Genomic DNA, 21,100 nt, shown 5'->3' on the forward strand with positions numbered 1-21,100 from the left:
AGCTCTTAACAGGCAGCATGTACAGGATTTGAGCTCAGAACTGAATTCCCAACTAGATAAATCAATCCCTTGATGAATGATAAACATTCCTTGAATTTAATCTGCAGTATAAGGAACTTTAGTCAGCAGACAGGGCACAGCCTCTCACTGAGTAATCAAGAATATTTATTTGGGTTGCTGGCAAAATTGTGTAAGTAATATATTGCTATTGGGTGGGTGGCCATGTTTAACCATAAGTTAATTAGAAACTCCATACCCAATCATCATGGAAAGCAGAGGTGCACCTGTGGCCCTGCGGTGAATTCATTGTGCTGTGCATCCAGTACTCTTCTCCAGCTTCTTGCTGCTGTGAGGGTCACACTTTTGACCATCTGTCTAAAAGTTATTCTTTGTTCCTTTCATAAAATGCATTCCCTCGTACACTTTCATGGCCCTAAGCTGGTTCCTGTGACTGACAGACTGAAGCCACATCATCACCGGGTCTCCATCTTGCAAAGTGAGATTTGGGAAAGATACTGGGCAGCAGGGAGACACAAAGGATTTTAAGGAATTTGTCAATAGAAGCACTGAGAACATGAAAAGCCAAAGCAGCCCATTAATCTGTTCTAAAGACAATCTAATACCAATTAGGAGGTAGAGTGTATTTCCTGGCATGGACACCAGGCTTGGCTGGGGAGATGGAACTGCCAGCTGGCTGCTCCAGGGAGCAATGTGGCACTTGGGAGTCCATTCCCCTTAGGGTGTAATTTCTTAATGTATTAAGAACAAAAGACAGAAAATGTTAAAGATTACTTAAAAAAATGTCACTAATAACTCCCTGGGGTCAAAGGATCTGGAAGCACACAGCTAGTTCTGACAGAGCCCAAACTAAAAGGGTTTTTCTCTTTAATATCTTCAGTCTCTGTGGCTGTGATGTGCTGCCTATATTGTAACAAAAGCTTCTGACAGTTTTACCCTCTGAATCTTCAGGAACCTGCTGTCCCAGGGGAGCATGCCCTTGCAGAAGGTTTATATTTAATTTGTTTCTCTACTTAAGCAGAAACTCTTTTTTTATAGACATTTGCTAGGCAACAACACTGTACTTTTCCACAGAACATTTGTACTAGGCCTGGTAGAAAAACTTTGAAATCCTGTGAAGAGTTACATTATTCTGCAGTTCCACAGTTCACATGGCGTAGGTATGCGAAAAATCAAAATTAAATGTTACATAACATTTAGAAAATGTGGAGCAAAACTGAGGAGAGTTCCAATCATCGTGGTACAGGAGATATTCTCTAGTTTTGTGAACACGGAATTGATTCGGTGCTTTTATTTTTGATAGCGCATGACAATTTTTTGAAAAGGTTTGTACGAAAATTGGGGATGCAGTCTGTGTGTTTATTCTACACTGCCCTCCAGCTTTCGATACCAGCTCAAAATTCTCACTCTGCTGCTTCCAAATCCATGTCATGTGGATACGAGCAATTTTCTTTTCACAAGAATTTTGCTTGCTGTTTTAAGAACCATCTCTCTGAACATCGTCTCTGTATGATGTTGCTGAGCTGAAGCCTGGGTGAAGTGGCACAATTTTAAACCAGATCTGTCATTCTGATGCACTTCGGTCTATTTTAATGTTCGCATAAATGTTTTTTTTTTTTTATTTTTTTTCTTGGCATGATTTAAGATTAGTCATATCTACCAGAGAAAAGATATTCCCTGAGAACCTACGAGCTGCTCAGGGACATGATTTACAGGGGGTTGTTAGAGGTAGGCCAGTATGGTTGGGTTATAGTTGGACTTGATGATCTTTAAGGTCTTTCCCAACCTGAGCAATGCTATGAGCTGGAAAGAAAAAAATGTAATACAAAATATAGGGATTTATTTCTTCCTGGATAAATTATATATGAAGGAAGGAGATAATCTTAAATGCCCCCTGTGGAGTGTGTCCTATTAAAAAGTTATTCTGGACGAAACCTGTATCCTGAAAATCCAGCAGCTGCACTTTGTGGGTGCTGGAGAGATGGATGTCCTCAAGGTGTGTCAGTCTTGAGGACTGATGGTTTGGGTTCAGATGTTGCCCTCGGTGGACCAGATCTGCTGCTCCCCATGGGAATCCAGCATGGCATACAGCTGTTGCCTCTAAGAGGGGCTGAGCAGAGCAGGCACATCACCAGGCACACCGCTTCTTGTCTCCATTTTCCTGAGACAAGGAATTCCTTCTTTTGCTTTGCTCAAAGGTTCATGGTTACGTTGCCCAACAAGGTGCCTTGATAACCAGCAGCTACTCTTCCCCATCATGAAGATGGGAATTAATGGCATAATCCATCAAGTAGGAGACTTGAGGAAATGAGACTGCAGAAATGCACCATTATGGCTTGTGAGCGGCTCAGTTGGCTGTTGACAGGGCTGAGGAGTCTTAATAAGAGGGGTTAAAAAAAAAACCTTTATGAGGAATTAATTTCCTGTCTCCATTATGAAGTACTGGGATGTTCATTTAGCATGCAGTAGGTGGGTGTTAAGATTAGAGCTGTGGAGGAAATAGATATTGGAATGTGCTAAATCTTCCTCAGTGCCAAAGCAAGAAACCTTGAGAACATGCTGACTATCCGTCATTGGAACACACAACAGTGATGTTGGGAGTTGGAACCAGGTGACCTGAAAGATGCCTTCCAATGCAAACAATCTATGAGATCTACATCTTTCCAGAATCAGGAGGCCAGTTGTTCCCATTAAAACCTATTCTTCCTATGTGCCAAGCTTAAAAAATAGACAAAATATGTCTAGAAGCTGAACAAGAAAGGCATAAATGTTGCTGATGAGAGAACTCAGAAGTTTTCTTTACCAATCCCTCCTTAGTAGTTTGGCATTCACTTTGTTACATTAAAAGTGTATCTCCTTTACATTTCTATTGTATCTGATGCAGTTAGTCTTCAGTAGGAAAACAGAGGGAATGTGTGGAAGTTGGAGAACAGCGCATCTGCATCCCTGGTAGTTCTGCTAGTCTTGGTAGCAGACCAAACACTGATCTGATCAAGTGACCTGAGTCACAGAGTACCTCAAAAAATCTGTCTGTAGGTCTATTTTTAAATAGTAAAAATGTCCTTGTTTTCTTCAGTCAAAAAGAAAACAAGCCTTAGGTCAGCTGATAGGCAAGTGTAGTATTTTAATTTCTTTCTGGCTGCTGGAAGAAACCCAAGCCCACCCGAGTGGGATGTGAAGACAGGAGAAAAACAGACATGCACGCAAAGCTGATCTTCCTGCAGCTTGCCAGCACGCAGCCTTTCACACCACTGAAATCACACTCTCTTTTTTGAATAAAACAGTATGCAGGGCTCACGCTCTGCATGAAGACAAGTGTCACCTTCCATGAATATGGGGACAGTGTTTTCAGGGATTTGGAGAGCACTCTCAGTTCTAATTGGTTGGCTGCTTAGCACTTAGCAGAACCCTTCCCTTCCTCTTCATTCTAACAGTCAGCACTAGTTTCTACTTTGACTTTTTTGGGGAAGAATTATGTTCCCAACAACTTTCATGTCATCTTGTTGATACCTTGGACTGTCTTATCTATTGATAGTATTCACCCAGTGGGAGGCATCAGCTATTTAGGGTGAAAGCCCATTGGAGCAAATCACAGTTGTTCCCATGTGCCTTTATCCAGAACCCCACACTGGAGCTGACACCCCAAAAGGAGCGAGAATCAGGGATGTCACCTTCACTGCTGCTGTGGCATCTTGTCACCATCAGAGCACAGCCTCACATCTCGTGCAGAAGCACATTCGTTTGCTTTTGTTCTCCCCTTGCAAAAAGAGACATTGTGTTTGGTGTGATAATGTAACTTAAGGTCATATTTCGCCTTCAGCCATCAACATGTGCAAATGCTGTATGACTAATGAGGCAGTCTCCAGTGACGATCCTGCGCTGTTTTCCTACAAGCTACTGTGTTGTGTTTGCAATCCCTCCTGACAGGTGGTGAAGAGCTATCTTTCCCCTGGGCTTCTGACTGGAGCTGGAAATCCAACAGCAGCGCAGGTTCCTGGCCATCAGGGACTTCTCTCCCCTCCTCTTCCAAAAATGTGCTAAAAGGAAAATCTGCCCTTAGGTTTGTCTGTCTTGCTTTCAATTTGTTTTCAGTCCCTTTTCATTTCCTTAGGGGACTCTTTCTCCAGCTCAAGGAAGCTTTGTTCTTTCTGGGATGTCAGATGGTGGCTCGGCCAATTCGCATGACAGTAAAGAGACAGACAGACAGATGTGCTGAAAATGGGACAGCAATAGGATTAGCACATAGCCACAGCGCTGAGAGATGAAATAAGGTCCCCCCCCAGCCTTCTCTTTCATGGGCAGAAATGACTCAGCTTGGCAACACAGAAAGCTTTCAGACAGGCTAGGTTTAAAAATGATAGATGATAGCATGTAGCTCATCAGTGACTCAGCTTGTCAGCGTTCATCACTTGGACTCTGACCCTTCCTTCTCCCCTCCCAAGCCTGCCAGAGGTTTTCTAGCTGTCAACAGGGTGCCCTCGATCTTTGCCAAGGATTAAATTGGCAAATTGACATTATTTTCAGATATTGAGCATGCTTTTGGAGTCCCAACTAGAGCAAAGATGCTTTTAAAAAGGACCTGCTTTTCAGGAAGCATTGAGCATCTTCTGATCGGAGCCATCAGCTCTGGCTAAGGATGTCCAGCTTGAGCATCTTCAAGAAAAGCAAGCTATGTAAAAAATCTGTGCTCCTGACTCAACTTCCTTTGGTGTTATGAATTGTTATTATTATTTTTTTCTCTCTCTCTCTCTGTTTTGTCTTCTGTGTCTCAGGAAAAATACCCTAAGGAGCTGCATGGGACTTTTCAAACAGATTTCTTAGGAGAGAAATCCCTCCTGGGTCAGGCCAATGCTTCTGGTTCATGCGCTGATCCAAATAGACAGGAAGACTTTTGTTTTCTCCCTTTGTAACACAGTTTGCAAACTTTCTTTCTCAACCAGCCTTGTATTTCCACAGCTCTGCCTCCCTGACATGCATATCCATATTTCTGCTTTGCTATGAACTGAAGAAAGAAAATAGAACTGATACGGTTTTGTTTTGATCGGACGCCTGTCCCTCTGTCTTTATTTTTTAAAATGTTGAAGGGGATCCATCGAGATAATTTCCTGTTATTAGGTTTGAAGTGTTTTGAATTTGAAATGTCTTTTTACTTAGAAAGAATTGTTGCCTATAACTTGGAATGGCTTAGCAGTTTCATATAGTGCCTGACAGCCCAAACTGCATTACAGGCAGCTAATCCCAGTTGCTGAGCTCCATTAAAGACTAGATGGTATCTGTTAATACAGCCATCCCGTTTGGGTCATTGTGCTGATGTAAGGAGCAGAGCTGCCTGAAGAAAGATTAGTATGTGAAGGGACATCTTTATTCTATTTTAAACTGGGAAAGCGTATGGGAGATAGACCAGTCATGATTGATTAAAGATATGAAAAGGATTTTATGGGCCTTCTTACGCATTTTGTGTTTCTCATTCTGTTTGTCATATCTCAGCCCTTGATAAATAAATAAATACATAAATCCAAACCTTGAGGATAATAGCAAAGACAGAGACTCATCGCTGTTCCTTTTAGCTCAGTATTTTTTGTTATAATGGGCTAAGGACTGGGAGTCTCAGAAATCAATTTGCAGCTCTGGCACTGATCTTCTGCGCAGTCCGGGGCCACCTTTTTCCCTCACATCTTCTCCCACTATCTTTTCATCATATCTTTAAAATTAGAAGCACAGTTTGGCAGTGACTTCCTTATCCTCCTGCAGTTCCCGTCGTACTTGCAGTGCAGTCCCAGCTGGCTTCTTTGGGCACAACCCAAGTAATCTCCAGTTCCCCACCTACTGGATTCCAGAGCCACGTGCCATTTTGCCCAGTAAATATTGATAACTCATTTCCTGCTTCTGGCTATTCAGGGGCCTTATCTTACGCCTTCAATCTTCTTATCTTCCCTCTTCTTACATTATCAGTGATATCCAGAGCTTAAGACCTGGAACAGCACTTTCCTTCTTCATCGCTGTTCCATGTGTTGAGTGTTTTCATGCATTCTGCTATAGCTGGTGTTCATAGGACCCCCTTATCTATGCAGAAGCACAAACCGTGCTGTCCCCAGCTCTGTATCCAGCTCAACACTGTTGCCACGGCTTCTCATGTCTGAAGTTGTGCTCTGACAGTGCAATGTATTCTTTGGCAAGTTTGGAAAGAAAATAGTCTTAAAAAAAAAAAAAAAATCACATTAAGCATGGCATGTGTTTCATGCTTGTTTAGCATCTTATCCTGCTACAGAGCGTTGTAATTCCCCTGGCTGCTTTTGAATTTCATGTCACACTTTTAAATGTGGTTGGGTACATGGTCTACATGCTCTGTCAGTACAGTTCTGCCAATAACCTCAGCACACGCAGCGCTGGGAAAGCAACCACTGGCTCTGCTGCCTTGTGTGCAGTGTGGATGTCACAACTGTAGATGTGTTCTGCATGGGAAGAAACTGTCTTCCTGCTGCTGCAGCTGTGCCAGCCCCTCTTATCAACAAGGCAGGATTTTTATTAACTGGGGTATTCACCTGCAGTGCTGACTTGAGAAATAAATAACAGTAGGAAATGCCTACAAAAGGATGCTTGAGTGTATTGTGCTGAATTAAGTTGTAAAGCAAATGAATCAAAGGTACTTGCAGTGGTCTTAAACATCCTCACCATGAGTTAGCTAAAATTATCTTGAATGAAGTTTGACTTTGAAAGTTCATTCCAAGAAATGTTCAGGAATGTTTTCCATGGAGACACAAAAAGCTTTGCTCTCCTTAAACCAAGGCTGATTTTAACAGTTGTATTTTTGCTAGAAAATAGGAGAATTGATTATGGCAGAAACTTTGAAATACCTGAATTAATGATGAGTTGTAGTTGACAGCTGGGCCCACTAGCAGGGATCTCTAGGAAAAGGTGGGAAGGAAAGGACTAAGAAGTGCTTAATGAAGTGAAAGTTGAGGGTAACACAGACCTGGTAGAAAAGTAATTATGTTTATTGACCTTTACCTCCTCCTAAAAAAAGTGCACTACTTCTGACTGCTGTCTAACTGCAGTCTCAGTCAGTCTCTGTATTCCCAAGCATGTTCACCATTTATAAATGTTCCCAGTGTGTCAACGTGTTGTCTCTAATTGTCTATTATCTTGGTTGAACAGATGTGAAGGAGGCCAAATTCAGCTCCTCCCTTGTATCTAAGTGTATATTCAATCTGAAGGCAAGGTAAAGCTAGATTTCTGAGAAGTCTCTCGTATGTGCATTGGTTCTTTAAACCCAGAAACATCAGCCAGATCTGATTTGCCAAGAAAGCCAGCAGATATGATTCCAAAGAGAGAGGAAATGGATTTTTAAACTGTGAAGTTTTCATTTAACGATATCCATTCTTCAGGGCGACATCACAGCTGCAGATGCAGTTTAGATGCTTTGAGGTGTTTGCAGAGATTAATTAGCAGCCTAAATAGGAACTGAACTCCAATGAAAGCCCGGCCCTTGCAGGCACTGAGCCTCAGGCTGAAAATGCTTTTGAAAAATCTCACTCCTGAGGACTCGGGGGATGCTCTTTCCTGACCTAAGCTCATGCATTAGAGTTATTTCAGTACTTGCAGGAGTTCAAGCTCATTCCTCAAAGCGAACAACCTAACACTTTCCCAGCTGTATATGAAGTGGCTGAACTAAAATTCCCAGAGAGTTCTCTTTTTGGAGAAAGTTCATATGAGGTAGCATGTCCAGATAGCTGGCAGACTGCCTGGATAGTGTGTGTATTTTCATGAGTAGAACTGTGTGATGGGAGCCTAAGCTGCTTCGCCTTTGCTTTCCTGATGTCCTGCCTGTCTCCACACCCTGTTCTGCTGCTTCCTTTCCTTCACCCAGCTGTGCTTTTGGGATGCTTGCTGCTTTCTTGCATTTTGCAAACTTGCAATTTCACACTGCGTTTGTTGTCACACAACAAATAAAGAGGAATTTGATGTAGAGGGAAAAAGTTTAAAAACCCTTAAAAAGGACCCCTTGTTTTGTTTGTTGCTTGTGCAACACTGGAGACTGTAAGGGAGCTTTTCAGTACTTCCAGAGACGTTGCTGGAGACCCAAACCTTCCCTCCCCTCCTCAAGCTGCCTCCTCCCATTCCTTTCTTACAGAGCAACTGGGAGCCCTGTGGAGGTGCCCCCAGCTGTACCCTACCTCAGTGGCAGCTTTTGCAGTGAGTGTTGCTCTCTTTGCCAAAAAAGTTGGGTTGTTTGGAAAGCAGGCATGATGGCAATGCAGGGAGCACCCAATGGCAGCACTATTTTATTTTACTTCTCTTCCCAGCAGCAGATCCATCAGCAAGGATGATGGAACGCGGGCTGAAGCTTGCTCACGTCCCTCCACTTCCTTCTCTTTCCAATCACTGTGGCTAAAGGAGCAGCAGCCCTTAAATGAAAACTTTACAGTGAAGAGCTGCTGACACTTTTTCATTATGAAGATACATGGGGTGGCTGGTAGCTAATGAATGTCAGTGCTCAAAAGGATAATCTCTGCTTCTCTCTGATACAATTTAACATCGTATTTCCCTAATTTGAGGCTGATTTAGTCGCTGGGGTATTTGGATGCCTCTTCTATGGTGCCGATAGTTAATTAAACAGATGTTGCAGAGGGAATCATTAATTTTAGTGCTGCAGATGGGAGCGGAATGACTTTGCGAAGTTAATGTTTCAGCAAAACAATAGGCTTCTGTCATCAGTTGGTATAAACCAAGTAAATTAAGAGAACAAGTAGAGTAAAGGAGATAGCTTTGAAAGAATATCAATTTTTCATTTTAGAATTATTTTTTTCCCCCATAAATCATCACAGGAGGAGAGGAGGAGAAAATCTGTAAGAGTTGGGAAGAGGACAAGAGAGGAGTCCCCAAGTTATCAGACTGGGAGAGAGCTGCAGGGCTGAGGGCAGCGGCTCATTATGCACTGAGCAACTTTGGGCAAGTCCAGGAAACATTATGAAGAGCACCTGAAGTCCTGTCCATAAAGAAAGATGTGCTTTTCCATGCTTAGAGAGCAGGTGGGCACAAACAGCTTTGTTTTCTGAAGGCCGTGATGCTTTTTTCACTCCTAGCTGGGTGTGCCAAGTTTTCCCAGTTTCTGGGCAGCTGGTTGTATTTTCAAAAGCACCTGCATATGGTGGATTTTTTCTAATGGGAAGCCGATATGTTCTATAATAATATACCAGAAACCTCAGGATCCATCTGCTTAATAAGCCTCTGCACGGGACAAAAATTGATGCAGGGTTGTACATAAGCATCAGATGTGGCCATTCAGTCTGTGGCTGAAGGTAGAAGAACTTTGGAAGTTAAAGTTTTTTTTTCCAAGTTTGGTGGCATTAAATGTCACTAATTTCTATGGAGGTAGAGTGTTCTTATTTATAAACTTAAAAAAATAAAGGGAAAAACCAGATGCTTCTGGACCGTAAATCTGTGCAGCAGCAGAAGAGGATCAGGGGAACAAATGAGGTCCATCTATCTGTTAGGGTGAAAGCACTACTGTCTTGCTTCACTGCCTCATAATATGGAAATTATGTTTCTTTTTTAGGACAGATGAATCATTTGACCACTCAGACAACTATATGGACACATCTCTGTCCATTTATATTATCTTTCTCTTTCTCATATGTGCATGTTTCTTCCTTATTACCAGCCACTGCTTTCTCCAAAAACAATAATCACTGGTTATTCTCATTTATTTGATAAGGCCAAACAATTTCAGTGCCCAGAAAGTAATTATGAATTTGGCAGTTCTGATTAATAAATCTTTCATGAAGCATGCTCCATTTTGTCCATAAACAGCATCTTCCAGAGATTCATTGAGAAAATATGAAGAAATAGAATAGACAGAAAGAGAAGGAAGGGCAAAGAGAAAAAATGCATTCTTCCAGGCAATAAAGTCCTGCTCTCAGTCTTACACATGTAAGGTGATTTTAACCATTGGATTAATTTCTTTAGCACTCAGTCTGTACACACCATTTCATTTTAATGGTTACTGTTTGTGTTTTACTCTTCCTGGCTTCACAGTGCCTCATACTAAGTTGACTCCAGCCTCACTATCAAAACATTCTGAATTATTTTTAGGAGCTAATTTCTGTCCTCAGACCTGCTTTGTAGCATTGTACAGCTTGAAGGCCTTGTCTTGTGTTACAGCTGAGCTAGACTTTGCATCAAACACATGCTAAACTTGCCAAGCACTACCTGCTTTCTGTAGTTGAGAAAGAGGTATCCTGTATGTACAGGGAAAACATCAAGCATCCCAGCTAGCTGCCAGGATTCCAGCCTCCTGTTGTCTTCTGCTGCTCCTGCCAGCCCTACACAGATGTTTTGGATGCTGTGGGGTCTCTCGGGTGGTGCTGTTAATTTTCCTTTTAGCCAGCTGAATTGGTCTTCTCAGGTCCTGCAAAGAAATCTCTGTGGGATGGACTTCAGCCATAGTCCTGAAGTCACTCATAACCTCAGGGAATTCAACGCATCCCAAAGTGTCCTACTGAAAGACATGAAATGGGATTTTTGCCTAGCAAAAACTGAATGTGGGGATACTGAGAAAGCAGGATCCTGAAACCTGCCTGCTGTTGCAATACATTACACTGAACTGAAGGATTTTAGCTTCTTCCTTTAGGAAATGCAATTCTCATTAAAGCCATGAAATTGAGCTCCTTGGAGACCCGAGCTTCAGTCTGTGGAACAATTTGAATATGACTTTTTAGCAAGACCAACTTCACACCATATATGCCTGTGTTTCAGCAGTATGCAATAGGGACTTGCTTCCTAGTGAGCCGTGGGGCTCTGCGCTTACTGGTGTCCCCTCAGTGCCAGCTCCCTGGGATGGGAGCACAAAATTCTCTGGAGATCAGGCTCAGCTGTTGTCCTTTGGTTCCCTCTCCCCCAGAACAGGCCACCAAGCACCAGACAAGCAACACATTTTGGACTTTCCCAATATTGTTCAAACAAGAAACGAGTGGCTTAGTTCTCACCATAGTGGTGGGGAAGGATGCTCCTGGTGTCTTCTGTTGGAGGTCTTCATCCCCACCTCAGGGCCTGCAGAGCAGACGCTGCCTTCATCGAGACACTCAGGTACAAGGACATCTCCACAGTAGGGTGGTTCAGCAGCATCTTCTCCTGACCGTGTCCTCTTGGATGAGTTCCATGTGCCTCTTGGAGCCATCAGGAGTGCTGAGGTCTGGGCTCCACAAGGGCACGGGCCCTGACCTCAGGAAGCACCAGCATCCCGCTGCAATTCCTCTTCTCTGCACGGCATCACCTGCCACTGGCATCTGCCTCTGCAAGAGGTAATTGATTCCCTTCCCCTTTAGAGCCCTAATTAAAAATGCACTTAATGTATTAAACTCAAATACATTGGAAACAATTAGCTTCCTCTTTTGTCTCCTCATCTGAGTCTGCAATGCGAGGCAGCCAGGTGTCACGTTCAACAAATCTCCATCAAGTGATTGCTGTGGAAGGAAATGAAGTTTGAAGAACTCCTTTGCTGCTCCTGATGCTTCGGCTCTGACCTTCTTGTGCTCTCAGCTTATCTCCATGGAGATGCTCATTTTGCAGCTTGGCTCCATCTTCTGCCAGCCGCTGCCTCTCGCAAAGGCAGGGCCTGGGCAGGGGAGTGAGGCTGCTTCCAGGCTTTGATGCTGTTCCTTTTAACACAACAATGCTTTAAAATGGACAGCAAGATCTGATTCTCCTTCAGGAACCATGTGCTTTGAGGCACCCTGCGCTCATGCAGTTAACTGAGACCCCAAAAGAGGAGAATTAAAGCTTAAGCTAGAAATTTCTATGGCATATCTGTACTTTGCTGCCGTGCCTGTCTGCCAGGTGGTGGAATGGGTCTCTTGTGGTCAGGACAGGACTATCCTTTATTTCAGAGAAGCCTCATCACGTTCATGCTCTTCCCAGCAGAGCCCCATTGCTGCTGGGCTTTCAGGCACAGAACTGCCCCCATTCATAAAGCATATATATTAAAATAATGTTTGAGGCGAGGGAAAGTAGAAATTTTTATAATACTGCTTAGTACTCTGACAGTACACATCTGTCTGAATTATTTAGACCTCATCGTGACGGCACATATATGACTTTTGATCTTTAATTTAGGATAGAGGATAATTTAGTTTCTCTGAGCCTTGTTCTGTGTGACATGAGGGAAGAACAACTCCAGCCTGAAGCCTCAGTTGGTGCCTGTTTCTGGGCAGAAGTGACTTGCAGCTCCCAAGAAGTGGGATATTAGAGGGACGATGCTCTGTGTGCTCAGTAATGGCGCTGATCAGGAAATATTCATCAAATCATTTTTTGTCAGAAAATGCTGATTCTTTGAAACAGGCTTTCTGTGAGGGGAAAAAAAAAAAAAAGAAAGGGACAATTTTTCCTCATTTTAGCAACTCTAAATATTGTGGCAGCTTAAAGAGGAGCCCAGTAAAGTCCTGTTTTCTTTTTTATTTTGACTTATTTCAGATTGTAACTTCATTATGATCAAAACCAAAAGGAATGGTAAAAAACTGAAAGAAAACTTTTTAGACTGACTTAAAAATAAAATATACCAATATGACAAGAGAAAGGTCTCCCTATGTTTGATCCTCCTGCTTTGGTCCTTTGGTCCTTCCTAGAGAGAGCAAAGGGATGGCAAGACCCCACAAGAAGGGGAGAAGGTTCTCAGCCCAGGATGAGCTGCTGGGGGTGGTTCATGTGTCTGCAGCCAGCATCTGTGGTCACTGATAAAACACAGCCTCTCCTGCTGCTGAAGCTCTGAGGGAGAACCCATTTCAGGGCCAAACCCCTTCCCTGGGCGGAGGATGGAGGAGGCAGTGCCTGAGCCTTTGCCCAAGTTTCTTCTGAATTTAAATGCCAACTCAAGCAGGAGCCAGTTCTCTGCGCAGTGCCAGATCACTCACCAGCCAGATGGCACTTTCTGAAGCTCTTCCACCTTCATCTGAGCTTCAAGGGATGCAGTGAAGGTGTTTGCAGGCAAGTGTCTCTTCCTTTTTTTCTTCAGTGCCTGCAGATTTACACTGGTGTAAGTTCAGAGCAGAGTGATCTATGCTGAGCGTGATCTGAGCTCCTTTCCTGTTGATGACAGAAAGCCAGAACAGTGACTTGAGGCCACCTCCTGCATGCAGGAACCTCTGTCCTGTTCCCAGCACCACTTACAGTGCTTCTGCCTTGCATACACTGCATATCAAGCATCCCTTAGGGATTTAAAGCACTGCATCCTCTCCCCATCAATCCCGTGCTATGCAGTTGTTGGTGGAAATAACAAGGCATTTTCTTCTTTGTTTCTGCAAAATATTTTGGAGAGGAATTTTTTGGTATTATTATGACTTTTTTCTTTAAAGACCTGTAGAAGAAAGTACACTGGAGTTAGAAACATGCACAGCATAGGGGAAAACTTAATTTCCCGCACAATATCCCTGTGTTAGAATTTGGTGGAATTAGAAAAACGTGTAGTAAAATAAAAAGCTGAATGTGTCTGAAGCTTTAGGATATGTAAGGAGTTAATTGGTGAGATAGGAATGGGGTAAAATGGCAGTGCCATGGCCTTTGGGACTGGAGCTCTGAGAGCAGAGCTTTGTGCCTTTGCACTGCTGACCCCCCTCTCCATCCCAAATAAAGCTGAAAGATGTGGTCTTCAGTTCCCACTAAAGAAATAGTTGTCTTCTTAGTTACCTTTTTGTGTAGGGACAGTGTGGGTTGGCATGCACTGTACAGAAGAAATCCTCCTTTCTGAAAGGTGTTGGATGGAACAGGCTTAGTGGAGAGACAGGAGAGGGGTTGGGGGAGATGAGGACTGAGCATGACGCAGATTATACTCAGAGAGATGGAAAGATGCAGATATACTCTGCGTCCGACACTGAAGGAACACTGGCTGGAGAAGCAGCAAAGGGGACAAGCCAGCTCTTGTTAAAGGTCTCTTTTCCTCTTTGTAGAGGCGATAATTTGGAAGATCAGAGCCTGGCAGCAAAGCCTGTCTGGATGAGAGTGAGAGCATGTCTTCCTTCCCCTTTAAAGAGCAAAGGGAGCCACAAAGCAACCATATGGATTTGTAGCAGAGTTTGCCAACACCTTCTGCTTTTTTGAGGGCCAGATCCAATAAAGGACATAGTTAGGCACAGTTTTGCCTTCTTTTTAAGTGCCTGAAATGAGCTACATGCTTTAGAAGGTGGATCTAAAATCTCAGTGCTGAAACAGGAAACGTGCTGAATGCTAAAAACCATGTATTCCTAATTAAGGTTGTAGAAAATCCAAAGACCACTCCTGAAGGGTTTTTCTTTGAAAACCTACACAAGATTCCATCCTCTCATTTGCAGGTGTTACAGCTGTGGGGAAGGGTTCCCCAGGGAAGGAAGAGCTGCAATCCCATCTGTCAGACTGGGCAGGGATGTCCAAGGCAAAAAGAGGAGTGAAGACACCAGCCTTGCTGCACAGTGCAGGAGCTGGGGAATCCCTGAGCCCTCACAAAGACCAAACTTCTGTGAGCCATGCGGGGAAAGGGAATTGTGCCTTCTGATCTGTGCTCCATGTGCCATTCATTCATATTACGTTAGATACTGAGTTAAAAACTGTATCATTCCGCTGATGGAGAGAAAAGGAGTCCCAAAGTCCAACTCCCTTTTAGGAGGGCAATACTGTTGTTGGGAGTCGTGAGGAATTTGCAGTTATTCCACAGAAGCTGCACTGCAACAAAGCAAACTGTGCAACCCATTCATCACAGACTGCTCCCAATTCCTATCTTAAGTGAGAGGGGAGTCAATTAACAAATGAAAACAGAACCAAAGCACACTCTGTGTTTAGATCACAGGATGTCAGTAACACCATGCAGTGGCAGCAGGAGCTTTTCCTGGATGTGGTTTTGGAATACATAGGAGAAAGTGCTAAAGCTGAAATGCCAACCTTGAAAAGGGACCATTACCTTTATAGCGAGATCTGCCTGCTTTATAGCTTGATCACCAACGTTTTCCAGCTTCGTGGATTTGTCGACCCAACATATGTGAAGGACAGAAATATTAGCTTTACAAATCAGGATAAAAATGACACACACTGAAAGCCAAAGCCGGTTAATGAGAAAGGATTTTCGAAATGTCACTCATCTCATTTCCCACATTTCGTTTATTTCCAAGAATTGGTATCTCTTTTCTTTCCATGAAAAGTCCATTTTCAACTAAACTTCTTTCAATCTACTTCTAACCAAATAATAATTAGTTTTCAAATTAAATTAATTTAATTTATTAGTCAAATTACAACTCAGCAAAAGGGAAACCACAGATATATTTATAACTTATTTTATCTTTATTATTGCTAACAAGGTTTGAGGAGAAATGATCTCCTGACAAAGCTGTTAAGGAGGCAGACATGATCACAGACTGTAATGGAAAAGGCACAGCAGAAAATTCAGATGCTCATCTTCTGGGAGTCAGAGTGAAATCCTAGAGGAGTTAGGAGAGAGATAGAGCCAGTCTTGCCATAGTATTGATGATTATTCATGCCACTTTTTTTTAATGTGATAGATGTGAAGGTTAGTGCTTTTCTGAAGTTTAGTGTTTTGTTGGGTTTTAAGAGGGAAATTTCCAGAGAGACTGTGTAAATATGGGAAAATAAAGCTTTTTCAGGCAAAAGCTTCCAACTGGGTCCCAGTCGATGAAGCTTTCTTTGCAGCACAGTGGTTTCCCCACACCATGCCTCCCCTGTCTGCTCAGCACCCATCTGCATGTGAGAGATGACCTGAAAGCAGTCACCTGAATGGTGCAGGGTCACCCACTGCTGAGCACTTTCCTAGGCACTGAGGTCTAAGCAGAACTGTCGACAGGGAGAAATTCAAGCAGCCTGAAGGCTTTCCCCAATCTGACCACTGCACGGGGGCACAAATACCCTCCAGGTACTAAGTGTGAAAGGGACCAAAGGAACAGAATGAAATCCAAATGGAAATCATGGAAAAGTAAGCTAGCCTCCACTTGGAGTAAGCCTGATTTGGCAGAGCTCAGATGATTTGACTGACCAAATAACCATGAGGACAGGAGCACAGCCTTGCTGCCAGCTGTGGGTGCACAGACAGGAGGCTGTGGGCTTTTGGGAGAGGCTCTCCAGCTCCATGAGAGCACTGGGAATTGGTGGGGGCTTGGGGAGCAGCAGGGCATGGGATGGGTTCGTGGGACAGAGAGTAGCTCAGTCTGTCCTTATCCCCATTGTTCTCTTGTGTGACTTGTGCTCTGCCATTCTGGCTGCAGCTCTGCCAGCTATTCCGCAGCCTCATCTTTTTCCAGTCTCAGCTCTTGCTTACTAATGTGTTTCAGGCACAGAAATTTCATTAAAGCTGCACTGATGTCCACAGGCTTTAGCCATGGACTTCATCGTTAAGTGGGTTTTATTTCAGCCAATACACAAATTACCCTCTGGTCTTAGGTGAGGAAAAGAGGCGTGCGAAAAGGGAAAAGAAGCAAGAAAACCACCCCTTCCCATCCATCCCAAGCTGCCATCAAATAGTCATCTCTGTCCTAATGAAAACAGATGCACAGAGATAAAAATGAACCAATAAGGACCACATTTCAGTAATGCTGTGACAGTGCTTAACACTGCCAGGGACGAGAGAGGATCAGCGATGCTGCCTCGGAAATGCAGCTCATCTCAGCCTGCTCTCCTCACTGCCTTCACCCCGGGTGCTGACCTTAATGTTTCAGTTAATTGGAGGCATTTGGAAACTGAGTTCTCTCGTTTAGCTTTGTGGAAGGTTTTAATGTGGGGATTATTTCGCCATTAGCTCAGGCTCTCGGTTTTTCTGGATTAGGATTCCAACAAGCTACTTATCCTCGGTGACACGGATGGGCCTGAGTGGCAGAGCCTCCAGCTGGAGCCAAGCATATTTCTCATCTGGGGATGTGACTGAGTATTTTTTCCATCTCCTGGCCTTTGTTCAGCCCCGCAGAGCCAAAAAGCAACCTGTAATACCCATCAGTGCCCACATCCTCCTGGAAAGGGAATTCAGAAAGAAAGTTTGCACTGCCTGAATACAGCTGGAAGAAGCTTTTGTTCCCTTAGTGACAGAAAAATCCTTCCAAGCGCCCAGTAAGAATCCTAAAACTTCAGGTGAATTTACAGTTTATACCATATAATGACATCAGCTGTGTGCATCAGCTTATTCTTAGCTTAGTTTGAGAACCAACTCTTCCCTTTTCCAGAGTTTGCCCTGAAGCATGAAGTCAAGTGAGGATGCTGCTGGGTTTGGGGGGTTGTGGTTCTGCTGGGACGGAACTCTTTCACATAGGAAAGGAATATAAGCAATACCTTCAGAAACAGCAGCAGGTTCAGTGGTCACCTCAGATGGTCAGGGGAGCCTGGATGCTGGGAAACCTGAATCTCCATAGTTCCTCCTGGTGTGGCTGTTCCTGATCTGCTCCCACAAGAACTGGTGTTGATAACAGCCACAAAGTAACTCTGAACACTGTTGGAAAGACTCCTTAAATCTTCTCTACATCTTATTATTGCTATTCTGAATCTAAATCCAGTCATGCTTATGGAAACAGTCCTGGGCAAGAAAATCTTTTCCTTCTATAGTAGGAGGCCAACATCAGGGCCCTTGGGCTGCATCCACGGAGCTCTATGGATTCACAGCATGGAGGGCTGTGGGTGACAAGGAGTGCCTTGTTTGAAGCCAATCAGAGCAGCACGCTGCAAAAGGAGCATCCATCATCTTTTCCTTACCCTGAGCCACTGCTGGATGGATCAATCAAATCAAAACATTTTCTGTGTTTGTTTTTTTTTTATTTTATTTTATTATTTTTTTTAGGATTTTTTGAAGCAATTTCTTTTCCTCTAAAGTACTTCCATTTAGAAAGGGCATTTGTAAAACTGAAGAAACTCCTGTAGGTTTGTAACAGAAACATTTTTTTCCTCTGAGAGGACATACATTTGGCAATCCATGCAGCTCATCTGCGAGAGACAGAAGCTCCCTAAACATCCAGCCCAAAATTCCTCTAAAACACAGACAGCCTTAAACCACTGAATTCATTTTGTTCCTCATTAGGATAATTCCAGTTGCTTTTGTTCAGGTGCTCATGCAGCCTGCAGGTGGGCTCAGCTGGGTGCTGTAAGCAGGAGCTGCACTGTGGCTGCTCTCCTTGCTGCAGGCGTGTGACCATGAGATCCTCATATTGTTTTGCTACCGGTCTGGCTGTGAAGATGAGGGCATTTGCTGGCTGCTGCTGGCTCTGGCTTTGCTTTTTTCTGTTCCTCTGTTTAAACCTTTAAATGTAGTAGCAATGACCCCCTGTATATCAGGATGGAGGGACACGCTCTAGGATTGCACTGAGCTACAGCCATAGAGTTCTGGCAGGGAGGAGAAGGCAGATCCCTCTCATCTGCTCTGCAGAGCACCCAATGAAGAGCAAAGAACCAAAGATATATATGTCTCCTGTTGCCTCTTACCAGGCAAAAGGCTTTGCTCATTATAACTTGATGTCTGGGCCAGTTTAGTGTCTGATATTTAGAGTTTATTATCAGATCATGTGAGCTGAGGGCTGCCTGCTGCTAATTTACAAGCTAAAACAAGTCACTGGAGTTCCCTAACATCCATCTTGTCTCTGCAGCTAGCTGGTGGCAGCCACATCCTTTCAGTGCTGCTCTGAGGTGCTGCTGTGCAATGGAAAAGCAATGTAGGGTCAGGGTGCTGGGTTGCATGTGCACAGGGTTCATTGGGCACTTTGGGGAGATGAGGCTATCCTTCCATGAGGGACAGCAGCTGGGATGTCCCCAGGGCATAGCAAACAGAGGACGTACTGTATCTGGCTGGAGAACAGCAAATGCAATCCCTCAGGTTGCTGCAGATGCCTGTCATTTAAATGATGCCTGACCTTTTGCTGTAGTCCTCCTATTATTGTTGACTGTTGGTAGGGCTCCCTCCTCACACAGCACAGCCTTCCTCTGTTCAACCCCATCATGATTTAGCCCATCCGATACTTCTCAACCAACGTAAGCATTGTCTGCACGCATAGGCTGTGTTAGCATTGATTCTTCCACATGCCAAAGCAGAGAACAGATTTTGCTTGAGCTGTTTCCCCTTCACAGAGCTCTCTTTTCACAGACTTTTTGCAGTGAAAGGAGAGGAGGGATGTGGGAGAAAGGGAAGAAGAGGAAAGAAAGGCATAGTAGTGCTTAATGCTGATGAGAAAGTGTCAGACAGGTTCTCCAAAACTCTGTCTAATGTGACCTACTTCAATCGTCTTGAGAGAGCTATTTGTCTTGCAACAGATCTTTCTGGAGTAGAACAAACTGATCTCTAGTAGCTGCAGGACAGAAACCTGACTTTCAGCAGAGGCTCTGGCTGCTGCTCCTTGCTTATCTGGGAAGGGAGGAATCTGAAGTCCTTGTACCAGTGTCCTCCCTTCAGCATCGCTCAGCGCTGGGTGACACACACTGGGACACTGGAAGTGAAGTGAGGCGAAGGCATTGCAGGATGCTGGGCAGCCAGGTGTGCTCTGCATGCATGTGGTAGATGTGACCGTAGTCAGGCAGTGCTGCAGGGAAGCTCTCTGCATGCCTTCTCCTTCATGTGTCCCCTCAGCTGGATGAACTTCATGGGATGGCATTCTGCAGGGACTGTGTGAAGGCTGTTAAGAAGACAGGCTGCTAGGGAGCAAACAGGCAGTAGCAGGCTAGAAATGCATGGCCCTTACAGATACCTCCTACACAGTCACTGAAGCTTTGAAATCAACAGGTTATGTGTGCATGAAGGTCTCGTCTGTACAGGGCCTGTAACAGGTCTGAATAGGGTCTGCCTGGTTACCTCACATCTTTTCCCAGACTGAGGACCAGTGCAGCCCCTGGGCTGGATCATAAATTGCTTTTCTTGTGTCTTCAGATGAGGAGCCAGAGCACTCTGGAGGCCCGAGTTCAGCTGAGATTTTAGCAGGGTTGCTGTCTTTCTGTCCTCTCCTCTTAAAACATGGGGAGGGGGAAGTGTTTTTACCTTACCCACAGATCTGGGGAGATGTGAAAGCCACCCAGGGTTTGTGCTTTGGTGAGGAATGGTGCTGGGCTTCCAGAACCCAAGGAAGGATCCAGATGCCCTTCAGTGAGATGAAGCTTGTGCAGATGTCCTAGAGACAGCAGGATGTGTGTCTCTCCAGCTGCCAAAGCATTTTGTCAGTGCCCCTGCTCAGAGATTTGTCTTAGCCTTTTAATATTTCTGCTTAATGGTTTGTTACCCTTCTTCCTCCCTCCCTCTCTCTTTTTTTTTTTTTCCTCCTTTCCCGGAGCACTTTGATGTGCTTTCTGAATATAGCAACATGAAGTAAATAGTAATACCAGACTGATAAATGAGCGATGGATTAGACCCTTGTATTAGCTCAGGCTAGTAATTTAGCCTGATGCAGGAGATGTTTGCATTCATTATATTCATGCACCAACAGACAGCAGCTATCCCAGCAAGCTGACACGTGTGGGCAGTGCCCTTCCCATAAAGCACCCCTGTGGCAGACCACACAGTCACTTCCTATTTGTCTAACCTCGGGGCATGCCGGGTGAGCTGGTGTAAGCGAAACCTTTTAAGAGGGAAAGAATGGGAAATGAAATATTTATTTTTTGTTTTTACTCGCTAGTGGTGAAAGGATATTGATGTGGTGTAGATGGAACATTAAAATCAGAATTATGCCGGGGAATAAAAAAAAAAAAAAAAGAAAGAAAGAAAGAAAAAAGCCAGGCATAAATTAACAATGTTTGCTTCCTCTGTGGTTTAAGAGTTAGCATTACGCCAGCACCATATAACATGCCGGAGATGTGTTTGGGGGGCAGCTGGGCCATAAATCACAGCGAGCATTTGAGCCGACAAGAAGAAAGGGCACCTCGAGATGGATGGCTGTCCGATGGATGGCCGTGCGAGGGGCCGTCATAAACAAGTCAGGGGATGTGGCAGCAGGAGGGGGAATGGGATGTGAGACTGCAGCCTGGGCTCTGCAGGCAGGGCTGGACACTCGGGGTCAGTCATAGGAGAAGCTGACCTGAAAAGGCACCGTTCTGAGATGTGTGGGCCGTGGGATGGCAATCCTATTTTCCCACGCTTTAAGATTTCTAAATTACTTTGCCT

At 44.2% G+C, this 21,100-nt stretch overlaps 1 long non-coding RNA gene across 7 annotated transcripts in view; it reads left to right on the forward strand.

Annotated features, from left to right (window-relative positions):
• The window catches only part of LOC116234181 (uncharacterized), a 160,357-nt gene that overhangs the window by 40,931 nt on the left and 98,326 nt on the right, over window positions 1-21,100 (forward strand). The gene's annotated exons all lie outside the window — the stretch shown is intronic.

The sequence above is a fragment of the Phasianus colchicus genome, chromosome 19, assembly GCF_987193195.1.
Source record: "Phasianus colchicus chromosome 19, bPhaCol1.hap1.1, whole genome shotgun sequence".
Classification (NCBI taxonomy): domain Eukaryota; kingdom Metazoa; phylum Chordata; class Aves; order Galliformes; family Phasianidae; genus Phasianus; species Phasianus colchicus.